The 19,047-nt window shown below is 44.0% G+C and overlaps 1 protein-coding gene across 2 annotated transcripts in view; it reads left to right on the top strand.

The window, feature by feature from the left end:
- The window catches only part of ANKFN1 (ankyrin repeat and fibronectin type III domain containing 1), a 364,510-nt gene that overhangs the window by 106,101 nt on the left and 239,362 nt on the right, over positions 1 to 19,047 (top strand). Inside the window, exon 1 of one of the 2 annotated variants that reach the window (XM_075903832.2) lies at positions 12,264 to 12,517. The exons of the other annotated variant lie outside the window; for it this stretch is intronic. The gene's annotated coding sequence lies outside the window, so the exon portion shown is untranslated. Of the gene's footprint in view, positions 1 to 12,263; positions 12,518 to 19,047 lie in introns of those variants that run through there. 2 annotated transcript variants of the gene reach the window in all.

The raw sequence follows: 19,047 nt of genomic DNA, 5'->3' as shown, positions 1-19,047 counted from the left end.
GTGCCGAGTGTGGGCACTCAGGGCACTCCAAGCCAGGACTGCTTTGCAGGCGGGGAACCCCTGAGAACTGTCTGTCCGGGGTGGGGGTCGGGACCCTTTAAGCACAGCCCTCGGCTAGCCTGAGACAGCAGCCCCACGCTCTAAGTCCTAATCTGATGCCCTGCTGGCACTGCTTCCGGCCATCCTTAACCTCGGTTCAGGGTCCACTCAATGTGGACTTGCTAGTTTGAATTAGCAAAATGCTAATTCGAACTAGTTTTTAGGTCTAGATGCACTAATTCGAATTAGCTTAGTTCAAATTAACTAATTCAAATTAAGTTAGTTCCAATTAGTGCTGTAGTGTAGACATACCCCTACAGGCTTCTGAAATCAACAGGACTGTACGGAGAGTTTAAAGAGTAAGGGAGGAATTGACCCTACCACTACAACCATTTTTCACTCGGGGCTGTGAGGGGAAGGCCATACAGCCTTCTGAGGAACATGCCCTGTCAAAGAGTGTCATTGACTTCCATTGGAGATGGAGAAGTTCCCAACTTCTGAAAATTAGGCCCAATTAATCTTTAAAAATAGGTTTGAAAAATCATGATGCCACATCTGGGGACTTGAGCTATATTATGTAAAGTTGGCCTGATTCTGCTCTGCCCCATGGGTGTAATCCCCACAGGCTGCTCCTGTGTAACTAAGGTTAGGATTTGGCCCATTAAATAGGACACAAGGAAACTCAGGTTTGGTGTGATTTCCTTTTGGCTTCAGCTCTACCACTTGGCTGGGCCGGTGCCCCCTGTGACTGTCATTGCAACCTGTGTGCCAGGCCACAATGCCTGTCGCACATAGTGGAAGAAAGTGAATTTAGGGGTCCATGGACCCTGGTCTGAGGTAGTGAGGTTGGATACCCAAGTGGAAGAGCGGAGGCTCAGGTGGGGAGGGAGGTGAAGGGAATCTATACCTCCCCAAACACTTGACATGGTTCTCTGCAGCCCCGGACTTGTATTCTACAGCAACTTTCACAAGGAGACCCAAATGGCTCAGTACAATTCATTAATAATAATGCAGTAATGCTCTTAACCCTGCCTCCCAAACAAACTCACTATACATGCGTCATCCAGAGTTTTCTGTTCACTACGGAATGAGATTTCTAAGAATTTTGAATCTCAGACAGGAACTTAATGCATTCATTGATCTCCTTGATAAATTGGGTTCAGAGCTCAACTGAAATGAATTTCATGTACTCTGCTCTACCCCCATTTATTCTTTCAACAACAGAAGAGAGGAGAAAATGCTTTTTCACCTGTGAGCCATCATTTCTCAAATGCCGCCCAGGTCAGGAGTAATAGAAAATAATAGAAAACCCTATTTGATTCCTGATAAATAATAATGTAGTTTCAATTTAGTGCCTAGTTGGCCTATATCCTCAACACAAAAATTGCCGCCACATTTGAAACTAGTTGCACCAGAAGGGCTAAAAGACTGAATGACCAGTAATACTGAAGTATCCTATCACCCCCAGAGGTGTTTTATGTAAACCACTCTTCAGTGTCAGTTAATCTTTCCCCTTCTGTGTCTAATTCTGAGGATATGAGTTCTCTGGAGCTGAAAGCTTAAAGGACTTAGTGCTATAGATACTTACTCTTTAGCCCTGGATGTCTCAAGTTCAATTTCTGTTGACGGCAAACGGTTAAACTTGTAGCTCACCATCAAGGCATGTTGAGGTGCAGTCAGGAACCTGATAATGGATCTGTTTTTGTGCATACACAGAAGCCTTCAGTCTTTGCAGCTGTCAATCTGGTTCCTTTCACAAGCACAAAATTAATTTAAAAAAAGAGAGAGAGAGAGAGAGAGAACATTCTTTGGCTTTTTGAGAGTCTGGAAGTTCTGTGCTACTGTTTTCTCAGATTTTCCAGCGAGATCACTTCCTGAATGGGGCTTAATGTGAATAATCAGTCTGAGGGGGAGATTCAAAAGCCAGGTTTTCAGAGATTTCAGCAATTCTCCATCAATAACAAAACTGAATTAGGTTCACACTTGACAGTCAGCTAGGAAGATTATCTCAAGTAGTGTCTCAAAGTAAAGATTGGGATAATTAATCAGAACCTTTATTGTATTTGGCTATGTCTAGACTGCAAGGAAAGTCAGAAAAAGATACACAAATGTGAACTGCAATTTGCGTACCTTTTTCCACTTTTCTTTAGGAAAAGGCTCTTCCGAAATGTGGCCTGTCTACATGGGGCCAAATTTTGGAAAAATCTCCTCTTTCAGCACATCCCTTCTTCCTCATACAATGAGGATTACAGGGATGGTGAAAGAACACATCTGCTCTTTCGGAAATTGTTCCGAAAAAGTGGACATGTTCCTTGGACATGGCATAGCTTTTCTGGGATACCTCTGGTATCCCGGAAAAGTTCTGCAGTGTAGACCTAGCCTAAGTTAACCTCATTACAGTTAATCTTACTCATATGGAGAAGGTTTATCTGATTCTTACTCATATGGAGATGCACTTTGCTCCATGAATGGTCCTATGGATTTCAATAGAGCAATTTGACAACAACGAGTAAAGGATCAGAATTTGGCCCTACAGATATATGCCAGGTTAACTGCCTGACTCTCTCTGCAACTTACAAAATCAATTGTATGGAAGAAATAGAAAGAGCTAGCTAAAGCAAGAATATGATACAACCAGAGCTACATTCAGCATCTGCAGCCTTCCTTTTGCGTCTTCTGCTGTCTGGTTGGATTACTGAATCTTGAATAGGAAAAATACTCTTATTTCCACCCAAATCTACTTAAGCACAAAGAGCAATCATTACCCGAGAGCTGTGGAAGCAAAAATCTATTGATACAAATGTTCTTAAAGATCAAATGAAAAGGGGCACAGACATGGTCCAAGTAAACTACTCTTTGGGATTCAGACTAAGGTCCAGATGCTATTTTTCATAGATCCCTAATTCCAGTAACGATCATGTCTTGGTTATCAAATATGAAGACTTACAGGGGAAATCCTTGGTGAACTTAAGCACAAAAAGGAAGCTTACAAAAATAAGCAGCCTAATATGTTGCTAATTTTACTGTGCCCCAGTTCTGTTGGCACCAACCTGCTGTTCCTGCAGTAGGTTGAAGCAGATCTCATATGCTATTACTGATATACAATCAGTCTGCTGAACAGGATTGAAGTTTTGAAATGGAGCAAAGTGAGTGGCTGACACAAAAATAATGATTTTTTTTCCTGAGTGGGAATGAAAACAGGGAGTTGTTCGATATCAGAGGTAAATTTATGCCAATCAAGTAGCAAACAGATGATCCTCAAAAGGAGAAGGTCTTGCCACAATATTATTGGAAATTCTATACAAAGCAAAAAGCCCCAAATCATGGCTCAAGATGTTTAAAAATGACTGTAGATCTACCTCTTAAAGGGACCTGATTTTCAGAAACTCTTTTGGTTTTTAGTGCTTCATACTGGGCACTCACATACTTTTTGAAATCTTGCTCACAGAATTTATAGAACTGAGAAAACCATTGTTTTAGAATAATATTCAGGACACCTCCCTTCCCCCCCATGAGAGCAGTATGAGTTTCAGCCAAACACTCCTATTAATTTTGAGAATTTGTGTTTCTAAGTCTTGCTCATAATACATACCAAGCATGCAGATTATGACTGCTTATGGTCTAAATATTTATTTGCATGAAAGTGCAGTGATAGTGTACTTGCACATTTTTGGGAGAGTGCCATTTTCAACAAAACTTTTAACTAAAAGCTGCCTGCTTTGTGTGTATATGTGTGTGTTTAATTTGCACTACCTCAGCTAGCTTCTTCTTGGCTCTTCAGCTGCCCAGCAGCTAGGTTCCCAGTTCTCCAGCAGCACATGTGGTAGGCTGCTGGAAAGCCAGGACTTCCTGGGCTACTTTGCTCTGACCCATTCTGAAGACAGAGGGAAGCCTGGAACATGAGACCAGAAATTTTTGATAATTTCCATTTCAGTTCTTCCAAAAAAAAAAAAATGTTTTTAAGTCCCTTCTGTGGAAAATTTTGCAGAGCCACATTTTTGTTCAGATTGAGAAGGAATTTTTTCTCCCCAGAAATGTGACATTTTCCATACAAGGGAAATTCTGGCTCCCAGCCAGCTCTGCCCTGAACCATAAAAGTCAATGGGATGTCACAGCATTGTACTCACATGAATCTTACTGCAGGAATGGGAGTTATGTTTGCAGAAGTTCTGCTGTATATTTTTATGTATTTTGTGCCTTTTCAACCTTAACACAGATAGGATGGTGTGATTTTTAGAGTGCTGTAAATATTGATTTTTAAAAATTGCTCTGAGACACCTTAAATAGAATGAAAATGTTCCGTATCTCAGTTGCTAAATTTCAGCCTGTAGACTTAGGCCTCTTTTTTCCCCCCTAATGTTTGGCTGAATAATAAACAGAAATTGGGCATTCAGAACGAAAGCCGTGACTGACAGGTCTCTAAACCAGCAGCATTCTAATATACTTTTCCATAACCTAATTTTACAGACTACAAACTGCTCAGCTACTTGATTTAAAGTAAGTAAATAAACAAACCTCAGTCAAACTATTATATGATGTGTGTATTGAGAGATGAGACAGAAGCATTAATATTTGTATAACTCACCTGCCTAGATCTCTCTCTCTCTCTCTCTCTCTCTCTCTCTCCTGATAATTTTCAGTACCTTGGATCACATTCTTCAGCTAACTCTTTTGGACGTCAAGTGGTTAATTTCTTTTAATTGATCTTTGGTGGAGCTTGGATTCAGTGGTAGGTAAAGTTCTTACTCTCTCATGCTTCTCCTTTAGAAGAAGAGGGAGTGGGCTTTTCCCTTCATGATAACTTGCTGAAGGTTGGCAGTCAGAGGTCGCATTCCCAATGTGCTAGTTTTTGCTAATACGAAGTGCTCTGTTCCACCGAATGCGGGCAGCAGCAGCAGGATTCAGAAACTAAACATTGCACTCCCCACCCAAAATAATCTGTTTTGAGATGTTTGCCCGGGTCGCTCTCAGGATTAAAACACTTGTTTAGATCGAAGGAGACTTGGATTCCATTCCCAGTCCTCCTAGTAGTTTGCTAAGTGACCTTAGATTTGCCACTTTACCTCTTTGTGTTCCACCTGCCCCAGCAATTAATGTAATGGCCCCTGTTATCATAGTAGCTGAGCATCTCAAAACCTTTAACACATCTGCAATGCCCCTTTGAAATCAATGAGAGTTCGGCAGCTTGGGCCTGGGGCTCAGTGCCTTGCCCAGAGCTTAATAGGAAGTCTGTAGTAGAAATAATACACTTGGTCTGCCATGACCCACGCTAACCACTGAACCATTTGTCCTTCTGTAACAGTGCATCTCTGCTTTGTAAAGGACTTTGAGATCTACAGAGGCAAAACCCTGTATGAAAATTGAGTATTATAATTAACACATGATTTAACTTCTTGAAAAGGATCATTAGTAGAATCCCCTCCTTTGTGCTAATGAGATTGTGTCTCTGTGTATGAAATAGGCTGTATTTGAAATCATGGTAAACTAAATGTGCAAAGTAAGGCTAGATAGTGGCTGCAAAACAAAAAGATGAGATCCTAAAATCTTCAGGAGTTTTTACGACATCGTACTTCCTCTAGAGAGTCACCCAAGAAGCCATAAAGTGATTTTGACATTTTGCTAATTAAGAAAAGTGCATAAACGAGAGAGGGAGAGATGGGAGAGGTTCATTCATCAAATTAATTCCTGAGATAGCACAAACCTAATAAACCAATACGTCAGTATTATGTGATCTCATTATATCCTTCAAGCAATAGATTAGAAAGGGGATGAGAGAGATCCCTCTACAGGGAGTGCTGAATAGTCCAAGTTCTGGGGAATCCATTTAAAAATTAAGTAGAATGTAATAAACCCCTTTCTCAACAAAATATGGGAGAAAAGCAGCTTCTGTTTTTGGAGGGAGCATGGTCTAATGGTTAGAGCATGAGAGTAGCATTTTTTTTCTTCCTGACTTTCATAGAACCATAGAGCTGGAAGAGACCTCAGAAGGTCATCAAGTCCAGCCCCTGCTCTAGGCAGGACCAATCCCAACTAAATCAACCCGGCCAGGGCTTTATTAAGCCGTGACTTAAACACCTCTGGGGATGGAGACTCCACTACTTCCCTATGTAACCCATTCCAGTGCTTCACTACCCTCCTAGTGAAATAGTTTTTCCTAATATCCAGCCTGGACCTCTCCCACCACAACTTGAGACCTTTGCTCCTTGTTCTGCCATCTGTCACTACTGTGAACAGCCTTTCTCCATCCTGTTTGGAACCTCCTTTCAGGAAGTTGAAGGCTGCTATCAAATCCCCCCTCACCCTTCGCTTCTGCAAACTAAACAGACTCAACTCCCTCAGCCTCTCCTCGTAAGTCATATGCTCCAGCCTCCTAATCATTTTGATTGCCCTCTGCTGGACCCTTTCCAATGCGTCCACATCCTTTTTGTAGTGGGGGGCCTAGAACTGGACACAATACTCCAGAAGTGGCCTCACCAGAGCTGAATAAAGGGGAATAATGACATCTCTGGATCTGATGGCAATGCTCCTCTTAATGCAACCTAATATGCCATTAGCCTTCTTGGCTACAAGGGCACACTGTTGACTCATATCCATCTTCTCATCCACTGTAACCCCCAGGTCCTTTTCTGTAGAACTACTACTTAGCTGGTTGGTCCCCAGCCTATAACAATGCTTGGGATTCTTCCGTCCCAAGTGCAGGACTCTGCACTTGTCCTTGTTGAACCTCATCAGATTTCTTGTGGCCCAATCTTCCAATTTGTCTAAGTCACTCTGGACCCTATCTCTGCCCTCAAGTGTATCTACCTCTCCCCCTAGCTTAGTGTCATCCGCAAACTTGCTGAGGGTGCAATCCATCCACTCATCCAGGTCATTAATAAAGATATTGAACAAAACCGGTCCTGGAACTGAACCTTGGGGCACTCTGCTAGAAACCGACTGCCATCCTGACATCGAGCCGTTGATCACTACCCGCTGGGCCCGGCCTTCTAGCCAGCTTTCTATCCATCTTACTGTCCATTTATCCAATCCACATTCCCTTAACTTGCTGGCAAGAATATTGTGGGAGATCGTATCAAAAGTCTTGCTAAAGTCAAGGTATATCACATCCACTGACTTTCCCACGTTCACAGAGCCAGTTACCTCATCACAGAAGCTAATCAGATTGGTCAGGCATGACTTTCCCTTTGGGAATCCATGCTGACTATTCCTAATCACTTTCCTTTCTTCCAAGTGCCTCAAAATGGATTCCTGAAGGATCCCTTCCATGATTTTTCCAGGAACCGAAGTAAGACTGAACTATAGTTCCCTGGATCGTCCTTCTTCCATTTTTTGAATATGGGCACTACATTTGCCTTTTTCCAATCATCCGGGATTTCTCCCGATCTCCATGACTTTTCAAAGATAATGGCCAAAGGCTCCTCAATGACATTTGCCAACTCCCTCAGTACCCTTGGATACATTAAGTCCGGACCCATGGATTTGTGTACGGTTAGTTTTTCTAAATAGTTCCTACCCTGTTCTTTACCCAGCACGGGCTGTCCATCTTCATCCCATCTTGCGTTAGTCTGGGAGCCCACCGTGTCCGTGAATACAGAGGCAAAGAAAGCATTGAGTACTTCAGCTTTCCCCACATCATCTGTCACTAGGTTACCTCCTTCATCCAATAGGGGCCGCACACCCTCTATGATCACCTTCTTCTTGTTGACATGCCTGTAGAAACCTTTCTTGTTATCCTTCACATCCTTAGCCAGTTGCAATTCCATTTGCGCTTTTGCCTTCCTGATAACCCCCCAGCATTCTCGAGCTATACATTTAAACCCCTCCCTGGTCATGTGTCCAAGTTTCCACTTTTTGTAAGCTTCCTTTTTGTGCTTAAGTTCACCAAGGATTTCCCCTGTAAGCCAATCCGGTCTCTTACCATGTTTGCCTCTCTTGCTACGCATCGGGATGGTTTCTTTCTGTACCTTCAATAAGGCTTCTTTAAAATACTGCCAGCTGTCCTGGACTCCTTTCCGCTTCATGTTAGAGGATTCTGCCCATCAGATCTCTGAGGGAGCAAAAATCTGCTTTTTTGAAGTCCAAGGTGTATATTTTACTACTGTCTTTTCTTCCTTTGGTCAGGATCCTGAAATCTACCATCTCATGATCACTGCTTCCTTTGTTGTCACCCACCTCTACTTCCCGTATTAGTTCCTCCCTGTTTGTGAGCAGAAGGTCAAGCTGAACACAGCCCCTGGTCGGATCCTTCAGCACTTGTGCCAAGAAGTAATCCCCAACATTCTCCAAAAACTTCCTGGATTGCCTGTGTACTGCAATGGGCAAACCAATGTATTCTTTTGTCCTTTCTTTCCCATCAATAAAGCAGGCATGATAACTATACTTGTAAAATTCTAGCATTGGCCATGGCAGCCATCCATCAGGATCACTGCGACTGTGGGGCCTTTTTTGCACTCTCTTGTCTATGCACGCATCCAGGCAGAGTTCCTTTGGGTGGCATCCGCTATCCTGAATTCTCTGTTCAGTGTCCTTTTCTGGATCCCTCATTCTGACAATCCAAACTACATCCCCATCCTTGTTTCCCTCTGCCCCCTTTGAATCCCATAACCAGTTACATTCTAGATTCTGTGGCTGCTCCCTTATCCGAGAGGCATGTCTTTTATTGTTCTGGTAGGCTCCGCCCACAATCCTTGGATTTAAATAGGGTGGTTCCTGTGCTAACTTAATCTACTGGAGTTTGTCTGTCTGTGTGTCTGATCAAGAACTCCTCCTAAACGGTAAGAGCTAGGACCACCAAATGTGGTATACAGCCTCCTCTTATCCTAACTTACAGCAAGGTCAGTGTTTGCTTGTGCCAGGAAAATGGGATGTGCCTGGAACAGGATTGCTTCTCACAAAACCAAACAGAAAAGAGAGAGAATCACCAGGAAGGTGAAAGGGGCTGGCTGGGTGTGCGTGTCCTTCCCCATCCAGGACTGCCCCACCTCCGAGCCTTCCACCCCCAGGTGCCCTTTAGGAGATCAAGGGGGCTGAAAGTCTCTCCCCCCCGCATTCATTTGGGAACATCATTGGCTCTTCCCTTTCATTAGGGAGTGAGGGAGAAGTGCACAGTTTTCTTCATTCCTCAATCTGGCTGGGGAGCATAGGGATGAGACAAACCTGGACTTGCCCCAGTGGGGGACATGCACCCCTCCCCTGGCGGAGCCTGCTGGAGCTACAGTGGCCATAGAGAGTTGCTTCCCACCTGGCCTCAAGCTGCTGCAGTGAACGAGGGCTGTGGTTGTCATCTCTCCCTGGGCCAGCCTGCATACTGAACCCCTCATAGAATCATAGATTACTAGAACTCGAGAGATCAAGTCCAGTCCCTTGACCTCACGGCAGGACCAAGCACCATCAAGATCATCCCTGAAAGATGTCTATTCAATCTACTCTTAGATATCTCCAGTGATGGAGATTACACAACCTCCCAAAGCAATTTATTCCATCCCCAGCCCCACCAAAGAGAAATGACTGAAACAAAGCATGTAGATTTTCATTTTATTAAAAAACAAAAAACCGAAAATTGAGTTAAGGACCTGAGCAACACCAGATAAATCTTCTAGTTAACTTATAAATAAATGTAAATATAGAGACTGGAGTTGATATGGTGAAAGGAATCACCTGAGGCCAATTTTAATCTTCATACGCACACATATCACCCTGAGTCTGACACATACACAATGTTAATAGTAAAACCATAGAAATTCTAGTTAATTTTTTTTTCTTCACAAGCTGCTTCCTATTTCAAAGACTGATGGGATTGAAGCTTACACATTAACCATTGGTTCAGTGACCCTGGCAAATAAACCCTAAGCCTTCATTGATAACTTCCAAATATTTTCTAAATTTTGCAAGGGAGAGCTGAGCCATTGCTGCTACATTTCAGATAACACTGCTGGAAGGAACAGAATTTAAAGCTCATTTAATGTCTCTGAATAAAACATAATGTGTGCAATGAAGCAAGGACTGAAACCTGCGAACTTTAGTGTTGAAAGGTCATTGCTGGACTTGAGTTTTAGGCATAAAGGTTTTGTGCCCTTTGCCTTGTGTTCTCTCATCCCAAAAACCTGACACTAATAAAGAACAAAAGTAGAATTGATCTGTCAGATGTCCAGCCTCCACAAAGCAAAGTTCATCTCTTCAATAGGAGGCTGGAACTTTCACGGCTGAAGACACCAGCAGCTGCTCTCTGATGGAATGAGAAAAATCGGATTTCAAAGCTGCAGTGCATCCTTGTCACCTTTGTCTGATCATTGACACTACATGTTGCAAGGTTGTTCCAGAGCTCGTGTATGTGTCAGAGGGTAGATCTTCACTGCAGAGTTTTTACTGGAAAAACAACTTTTTTTCCAGAAAAACCACACTTGCGTCCACACTGGTATTGCGTTCTTTTGATAGAAGCTTTTTCGGAAAAAGGTATGTGTGGATGCGGAAGAGAGGTTTTTTTGTTTTTTGTTTTTTGTTTTTTTGTTTTTTTTTAAAGAAGAGGCCTCCAAGAAAAAAGCATAGGTGTCCTGGTGGCCGCTCTGTCCACAGCAATCACAACTGAAATACAAAATCAATGTGGACACTATCTTTGGAAAAAGCACATCGCTTTTTCGTTGCGCTTTTGGCTGTGTAGACGCTCTCTTTCTAAATAAGTTTTTCTGGAATATTTCGTCGGGAAAAGCTTCTTCCGAAACCAGGACACTCGGGTCCAGCAGCATCCGTGGTCCAGCACGGCCATGGATGTTCCAGAACCAGAGAGTCCCAGTGGAAGATTGACAGCTGGGAGCCCTGTAGGCCGGTAGGGCAGTGGGCTGCTTGCAGCAAGTTGCCAGTGTGTCCGGGAGCCTAGCACACAGCAGTGAGGCTGCTCAGTGCGTGGCTGGGTTCCTAGGAGTGCGGCCGGGCAGTGTGGCCAGCAGTGGGGGGAGAGGGAGCTGGGCCAGGGCTGGGGGTGAGGGCTAGTGGCAGGAGGCCCAGAAATGATCTCCCCTGGTCCAACAAAATTTCTCATCCATGACCAGTCAGGTCCCAAGAGTGCTGGACCAGGGAAGTCCAACCTGTACTTCTAGCCTGATCCCTAAAAATATCTGAGTGTTTGCACCTCAGTGCAACTCACTGTAGAGAAAACAGTCTAGCCACTAAAGGCAGTTGGACTTAAGTTTTGGTCCCATCTCTAAGCTAAAGGAATATGTGTATAGGTGTGCTATGCAATATAATAACACAGCAATGTGGAGAACTGAATCCAAAGCAAGGACAGAACGCAGACTTTCTTTTGCTCCCCACTTACAGGCCCCTACATGTGGCCTAAGGGAGATTCTCCATTGATTGTTAGCAGTATAAAACCTCAGACACACACTTAAACAATTTTCATCCAGAAACAGGCATCCTAGAATGTTCATTATATAGACACTGGTTCCTAGAATCTGTGGGGGTAATGGAGCATTTCCAGAGCAACAGAAGGGGACCAGCAGGGGATAGCAGTGGCAGGAAAAAAAAGAGCAAGGAATTCTGGCCAGAATATTCCAGGGAAGGAGTTAGAGCCCCCAAATCACATTGGATTTCAATAAGGTTTGAGACCCTTATGCTATATGGCCCACACACTATGAACATTTTTGAAAATGTGGCGAGGCTTTGAGATAGTAGATCCATTTGTTAGTGGTGGATGGTTGAGTGAATAAGCAGTGCAGTGCTGGGCTGGTTAAGATGTTCAACTAGACGCCTGAAATTTGTGGGTTTGAGTCTTGTTAAATCTTACCCTAAAAGGCTCTCTCCAGTTTACCTAGCTGCAAAATGGGTAGCTAATCTACTAGGTGAGGATAGTTAAAAGTGGTCAGATGTACTTTAGTCCCTTGGGGCTCAGGTTTACACTGGCTATGGGACTGACAAACCCTAACTGTGTCATACCCACGAGCCCCTTGGCTTCGGTAGCTTGGTTCTGCACTCTATTTTATTTGGATCCACTAGTCAGTCCTACATCTGAATCTAATGCCAGGCCCCTGAGTTCCATCCCATCCGATGGCATGAAAGAGATGCTGTCGTGTCTTCAGTGTCACTCCCCTCCCCAACTGTTAATGGTTACTTTTCTTTTTAAAAAATCCAAATGGCCTTTTGTGGAGGGGGAGGGGCATCAAACATTTGAAACTTTGAAGCCTCCTTTTCCCTCCTGACACTGCTTTGCTGTTTGCCCGACTCAAGAGCCAGGCGCCAAATGAGGCAGCCATTCTAAACCTATGCGGACAAAGGGAGTGGTTCCCCTAGCAACAGGAACCATGTGGAGGTTCTCAGAGAGCTCTCTTCCCCTTGACTTGTGTTTTCTTTCAAGTTAGCATTTTGCACAGCATTTCATGTGGAGACTCTGACAGCCGGGCTGGCGGCAAACAACTCTTCTAGCTCTACGGACCCAGCATTCGGAAATTATTCTGCATTCATGGGGCAGAAAAGATGATAATCATGGGTAAGTGAATGGGTGAACGTCCCAAGTTGATGATGTGTTGGTGGGGAGGGACTGAACTGCTCAATGCTTTCCAATAGTGTGGGGTTTTGAAACAGACAATGTGATGTGATGTGATATTTTCCTCTTTTACTGATGTGCTCATATCTCTAGATCAGCAGGTTCACTGCTTTGAGCAGGCGTTAGAAGATCTGGGTCCTAAACTAGGCTTTGCTATTGATTTGTTGTGTGTTCTTGGGCAAGCCCTTTCACCTTTTTGTACCTTTGTTTCCCCATCTGTGAAATGGAGATTTTATAACACCGAGCCTTGTGGGGACTGAATATGTGAAGTCCTGTATAAATGTATTATTATCGTCAAGATGTTATACACTTTAGAATTAGCTTCAAGAGCAAGTATAGTTTCATCGAGCAGTTCCTTATTTTCATTGCAGTGTCAATACCATTTATCTTTTCTGCAGATTTACCTACCTATTTCTCCCCTCCAGTATAATACTTATGAATCTTAGCAAGTGTATAATTAATATATGTGTATACTAGAAGATTTACCCAGTATTTCTCAGGTTCTTAACTCAAATAAGTTTTTTTTTTCTTCATTTAAATCATTGTTCTGGGCTGAGGCTGGGGATGAAGGGTGTAGTAAGCAGGCAGTCCTGTGGGGAGAGGAAAACCCCAGGCCTCTCTCATCATAGTAACTTGGATCCAGGCAAGAAGTGTTTATTCATGGCTGTGGCAGCTCCAGTGGGCACAGCTGGAGGAAGTGGACAGAGAGACATACAGACAAACAGATATGCAAACAGATAAGCTCTCTGAAATATATAGTAGATAGCTGTCCCTTTCTCCACCCCACTACCCCTTCTGACCCAATAGAGTTATAGCTATCCCAGTCCCCATTTCTGGTCCTTTGCTGCCCCCTGTGGTCATTCTGCAGTATAACTCCCTCTTCACAGACCCCTTCCATTCCACTGTAGGAGAAACAATTGACTTCCAAGCACATCCCATTGTCCTGGCCCAACCAAGCCCTGACCTTGCTTTAAGTTGTGATAAGAGGAAGCTGCATACCAAATTTGGTGGTCCTGTCTCTTACCATTTAGAAGGAGAGCTTGAAAAAACAGGTTCACGGATGGAAAGGGAGACAGATGCACATTTTAAAATATATATAGTAAAAAGATAGTGTGTATGTATATTTGTGTTAAACAAAATGTGAACAGCTTTACATGCAATGAGCTGTGGAGCTGGTTAAGGGAAAATCATGTTGTACTGTGCTGAACTTGAATATATAACAACACAATGGTTTTAACCACATTCTGTGCCAAACTATTCAAGTACAGTAACACTTGTAATATCCAGCATGCCTGGGGAGTAGGGCATCCCAGTAATCTAAAAATTCTGGTTATTTGAGGGGGGGGGGACAGCACGGGAGCTGTGCGGGGGTTGGGATGTGGCCTGCTAGGGGGGACCATGAGTCGCCGGGATGCAGCCTGGTGAAGGAGGGTGGAAGCCGGGGGACAGGAGGCGGAGATGGTGGGAGTGGCTTGCTGGGGTGGGGGGCAGGAACTGTGAGGAGGCTGGCCTGCTGGGGGTGCCAGAAGCCACGGGGGGAGCCAAAATGCTTCCTTCCGGCTGCCATTTGCCCCTCCCCCAGGTATATGCTGCATGCTCATCTGAAGAGCACTTAAAGGGCCAGTTTCCTTTTTGTTTTCGTTTTGTTTTTCCCAGCATCAAAAATTTGCCTGTTTCTACAGTTTTCTGGATGTTTAAGTTCCAGATAGCACAGGTTTTACTGTATGTCCTTTTTATGCTTTCTGTAGTTTTATTAATTATCAAAATTATTGGAATCCCAGTTTTATTTGAACTAGTTAATATATGAATTCCTCAGGCATCTGTCCATTTCATTAAAAAACCCAGAGCCAGAGTTATCCCTAGTGTCACTTCACTTAAATTAATGAAGTTGCACAGGTCTGAGTATGGCTAATAGAATATCCTTGTTGGCTACATTCATAGAGCCCCTATGATAACAATACCTAGTTCTTGCCTAGTACGTTCCATCAGCAGATCTCTAAGCACTTCTCAGTCTTTAATGTGAAGGGAAGTGATTATTATTGCCACTGTATAGGTAGCCTTCCAGTAACTTGCCCAAGGTCACATAGAAAGTCTGTAGCAGAGCAGGGAATTGAGCCCAGATTGCTTACGTCCTAGGGCAGGGCCCAAACCATTGCAGCAGCATCCTTTGTAACACAGCATCATGCTTTCTGAATATGATTTAAGATTTTGTTCATATGTTAATTAAGCCCTATTAATTACTACCATATTAAAGCCATATTAATATTAAGTCCTATTAAAACACTTTTTATGTAAAAGCCATTGCTCAGTTATAGCAATGGTTTTCAAGCTACGGGTCACGACCCAGTACTGGGTGGTGGAATGTCGGGCACTGGGCCTTGTTGCTGCAGGGGGATAAGGGGACCAGCGGAGGTGCTAAGGCAGCTATCCGCCTGTCCTGGCACTGCAGACTGTGCTGTGCCCCAGAAGCGGCTGGCAGCAGCCTGGCTCCTAGATGGGGAGGCAGAGAATTCACAGGGCTCCATGCACTGCCCCTGCTCTGAGCTCTAGCTCTGCACACCCACTGGAAACCTGCTGCTGGCTGCTTCTGGGGTGCAGCATGGTCTGTGGTGCCAGGAGAGGCAGGAAGCTGCCTTAGCACCCCTGCTGCACCGCTGACCCGGAGCCACTCAAGGAAAGCTCCTCCTGCCCCAGCCCTGACATCCCCAAAGCCAGAGCCCCTCCTACAGCCCAAAGCTCTTATCCTCAGCCCCATCCCAGAGCTCACAATCCAGTTCAATTATGCTGGGTCGCGGGCATCAAACATTTTCTTCAACTGGGTCATGAGGAAAAAACAGTTTGAAAAGCAGTGAGTTATAGTATACATTAGGCATAGTCTTTCTGACAGTTCCAATCTGCAATTGGGTCACATTATACATGGATAGTCATAATGAGTGCATTTCTTTATATAGCCAATTATTGCAGGCCATCATGGTAACTGCACTTGCAAATTAGGTGCACGGTTACAGGCATAAGCTGCCTACAGATCATGTCAGTGATGGACATTATTATTGCTTTAATTATTACTTGTGGCTCTGGGGGAACATGCTGGGGAAATGTTTGTGCAGAACCTAACAGAAGGGAGTTGGATTGACCTGCTTTGAGAGACGTCTAGGACCCCCAAATTATTTTCCTACTGTTATGCAAAGTGGCATAGTGGGAACTTTAATGGCCATAAATGCTCAAAGCAAAACTTTCATATCTCCCCCAAAAGAGACCTTTATCAGAACAGCATTCACTCATGGATACTTTGGAGCATCGTGTCATTGTGGAGTCAAAGGGAAGGGGAATTATGTGCTGCAGATAGGTGCTACTTGGAGATTGCTCCAAACATTCACACAGCTCCAGTGGGGCTGACAGCCAGTGTGGGCCTCTGGGCAAAATGTATGTGTGTGGGGAGGAACTGGCTTCACGCCTCAGGAAGGGGTGGAGCTTTGGGAGGAAGGGTCAGGGCAGCCAGCCCAGAGATTGGCAATGGCCCCTCCCAGCCCTCAGACCCCAGTGGCAGTGGCAGGAGTCCTGGGCCCCATTCAATTGCTGGGTCCTGGGGCAACTGCTCCCTCTGCCCCTGCTTGTCGGAGGGCCTGTGCAACTCTTTCTTGCTGGACCTGTGAGATCAGATGGGTTTGCTGTACCAAGGGCTATGGCTGCAGAGCTGACACTCCATCATTCCCAGAATCCAGATCCTATCAGTAATGCTTCCCCGTTGCCACCTATGTTCACTGCTTTGGGAGCTGAGTTGTTTTGAAGTTGTTCACAAGTTCAGGAACTGTGGCAACATATTGCAGCACCAAAGAGGTCACCTGTTTCCTATCCTTATTAAATGTTGGAGAGCCAGCACCTATAGCATTCTGGGTGCTTGCTGTATACCACATGTATTGAGCTGCCCTTACATAACATAAGGCTGATCTGAAGAGAAGGGTTAGGTGGTAGTTGTTGCAAAGACCAAGAGAAACAAATTGTAACTGACCGAGAACAGTTAAGAACAGCTTCAGTAGGCTGTCAAGGAGGATATCAAGGAGTTGGAGAAACTTTCTTGCTATAGCAGAAAAGATAATTTTCTGGATGATCTCTTGTACATCACGTGATTATCACTGCCAAGGAAATGCAGGGTTTTCAGTGTAAAATCATTTTCTATCCAGGCTGATTTCGTCTCTAAAAATTAAACTGTACGGCTACGTCTATACTGGCATGGTTTTCCAGAAATGCTTTTCCGTTAAAAGCATTTGCGGAAAAGAGCGTCTAGATTGGCACGGAAGCTTTTCTGCAAAAGCACTTTTTGCGGAAAAGTGTCTGTGGCCAATCTAGATGTGCTTTTCCGCAAAAAAGCCCTGATCGCCATTTTCGCGATCGGGGCTTTTTTGCGCAAAACAAATCTCAGCTGTCTACACTGGCCCTTTTGCGCAAAAGTTTTGCGCAAAAGGGACTTTTGCCCAAACTGGAGCAGCATAGTATTTCCGCAAAAAGCACTGATTTCTTACAGTAGGAAGTCAGTGCTTTTGCGGAAATTCAAGCAGCCAGTATAGACAGCTGGCAGGTTTTTCCAGAAAAGCAGCTGATTTTCCGGAAAAACTGGCCAGTCTAGACACAGCCTACAACTCTTCCAGAACACCTGTTGCCAAAAAGTGTCGCTATTAGCTGTTCACTTTGATTTAGATCTTGGCTTTTATATCACAGCCCAGAACAGGCAGTGCTCTGGAATCCCACTGTGCACCATGGGTGATTTATCTGCTTGATCGATTATTCACTACAGGCCATTGCTGGGCGGGGGTAGGCCAAGACCTCATGCCTCCTTGCCCAGTTTTCATCATAGCCCTTTCTGGACAGTACAGTATGTCTACACAGCAGGGCTAAACTCAAAATAAGCTGCACAACTTGAGCTATGCTAATTGCATAGCTTAAGTCAAAATAGCTTATTTTGAATTTTGGGCATGTTTACACAGCACTTATTTCGAAATAGAGCTCTCTTCCTCCGTCTTCCCTTACTCCTCAGAAAATGGGGGTTACAGGAGTCAGAGTAAGAAGTCCTCTGGCTAGACTTTAGTTTGACATTATGTCGAAATAACTGCCTGTGTGTAGACACACACTTTGTTATTTTGAAATAACAGTGCTCTTTAGACGTCCCCGTAGGAACTATGGAGCTGCTATCGTGAGTTGATCCCGTGCAACCCTTCACAGTCTATACTGTTATGCTGTGGTTTTCAAAGGAGCCCCAAGAGACTTCAGTGCACAACTGCCATTGAAAGTCTATGGTAGTTGACTCCCAGAACCCTTAGGCCCTTCTGAAAACCTCAACTTCCTTTGATTGCATCTAAAAGAGACAGAAACTGAAAGAGTTCCGTAAATTCAGTGAGCATAAAAAAATAAAGCTAATGATGTATGCTCACTCCTTGTGGGCATTTCAAGAAGAAATGGTTGAAACCTTAAAGGATTCAACAGCTGCTTGGAAGAGCAACTCCTATCTCTCTGTGTCAGGTTATTAAAAGTGGGGGGAAGGAGATATAATATCGTTTGCTCTTAAGTACAGCCTTTTTGGGTCATATATAACATTTCCAAAATAAAACTGACAAGAACACAGGGGAGATGTTTTGCTTCCCTTTCCCTTTCCTGTCATTATGTCTATCTTTGTGCCCAGAAATGGTCTTTTTGTTTGCTTTTGGTTTTTTGGTGCAGAGCTCAGTTTTTGACAAAGATCTGGTATTTTTAATGCACACTCCTTATAAAAGCAACAAATGTCATGTGTGCTAGCAGGTTTATATGCCTTCTTTCTCTGTGAATGCTAGCTCGGGGCTTTTAATGGACTAGCCAGCTTCTGAAAGGTACAACTGATTTATTCCTTTATTGATGAGGAGACGGACATTTCTATTTCTATTAATTCTTCAGTCATTGTTCTTTGTCAACCTTCTTCCTTCTTCCCAACTCCCACTGGCAATAACAAGATGGTTTTTTTTCTGCATGTGTTCCATTTTGTGGATGTCACCTTTTCCTACTCCTCTCCATTATGCTGACGTCCCATGAACAGAGAAGTATTGACTGTATATTTTCCTCAGCTCTCTTCAGGATTGTCATGAAAAGTGTATGTGTGTTTGCTGTAGGGAAAGTGCTAGGAGTTGTCACTGACTGGGCCCTGGGGCTCTCACTTTAGATTCTAGATTAATGCTTGGGGCAACAGAAAGCAAACCAAGAGGAATCGTTTCCAAAGGAAAGTATGTACGTTTTATCGCTTCACAGTCTCGTCTTCTCTGTTTGTCACCATCTCCAGCAATGCATCACTAGATCTATACAGGTACAGTTTTAACCGTTTGCCTTCCAAGAGGGGTTCATCTCCACATGTACATGCTCTGGTACCCAACGAGCCTGAGACATCCTCTATGCCTGCCCTGTGGGAATGTGTAACTAGTGCCAGCGGATTGTAATATAAATTAAATTTCTTG

This window comes from Pelodiscus sinensis, chromosome 20 (genome assembly GCF_052426305.1).
Source record: "Pelodiscus sinensis isolate ZL-2025 chromosome 20, ASM5242630v1, whole genome shotgun sequence".
Taxonomy (NCBI): domain Eukaryota; kingdom Metazoa; phylum Chordata; order Testudines; family Trionychidae; genus Pelodiscus; species Pelodiscus sinensis.
The sequence above is the reverse complement of the archived record's forward strand: the minus strand, read 5'-3'. Positions and strand labels throughout refer to the sequence as shown.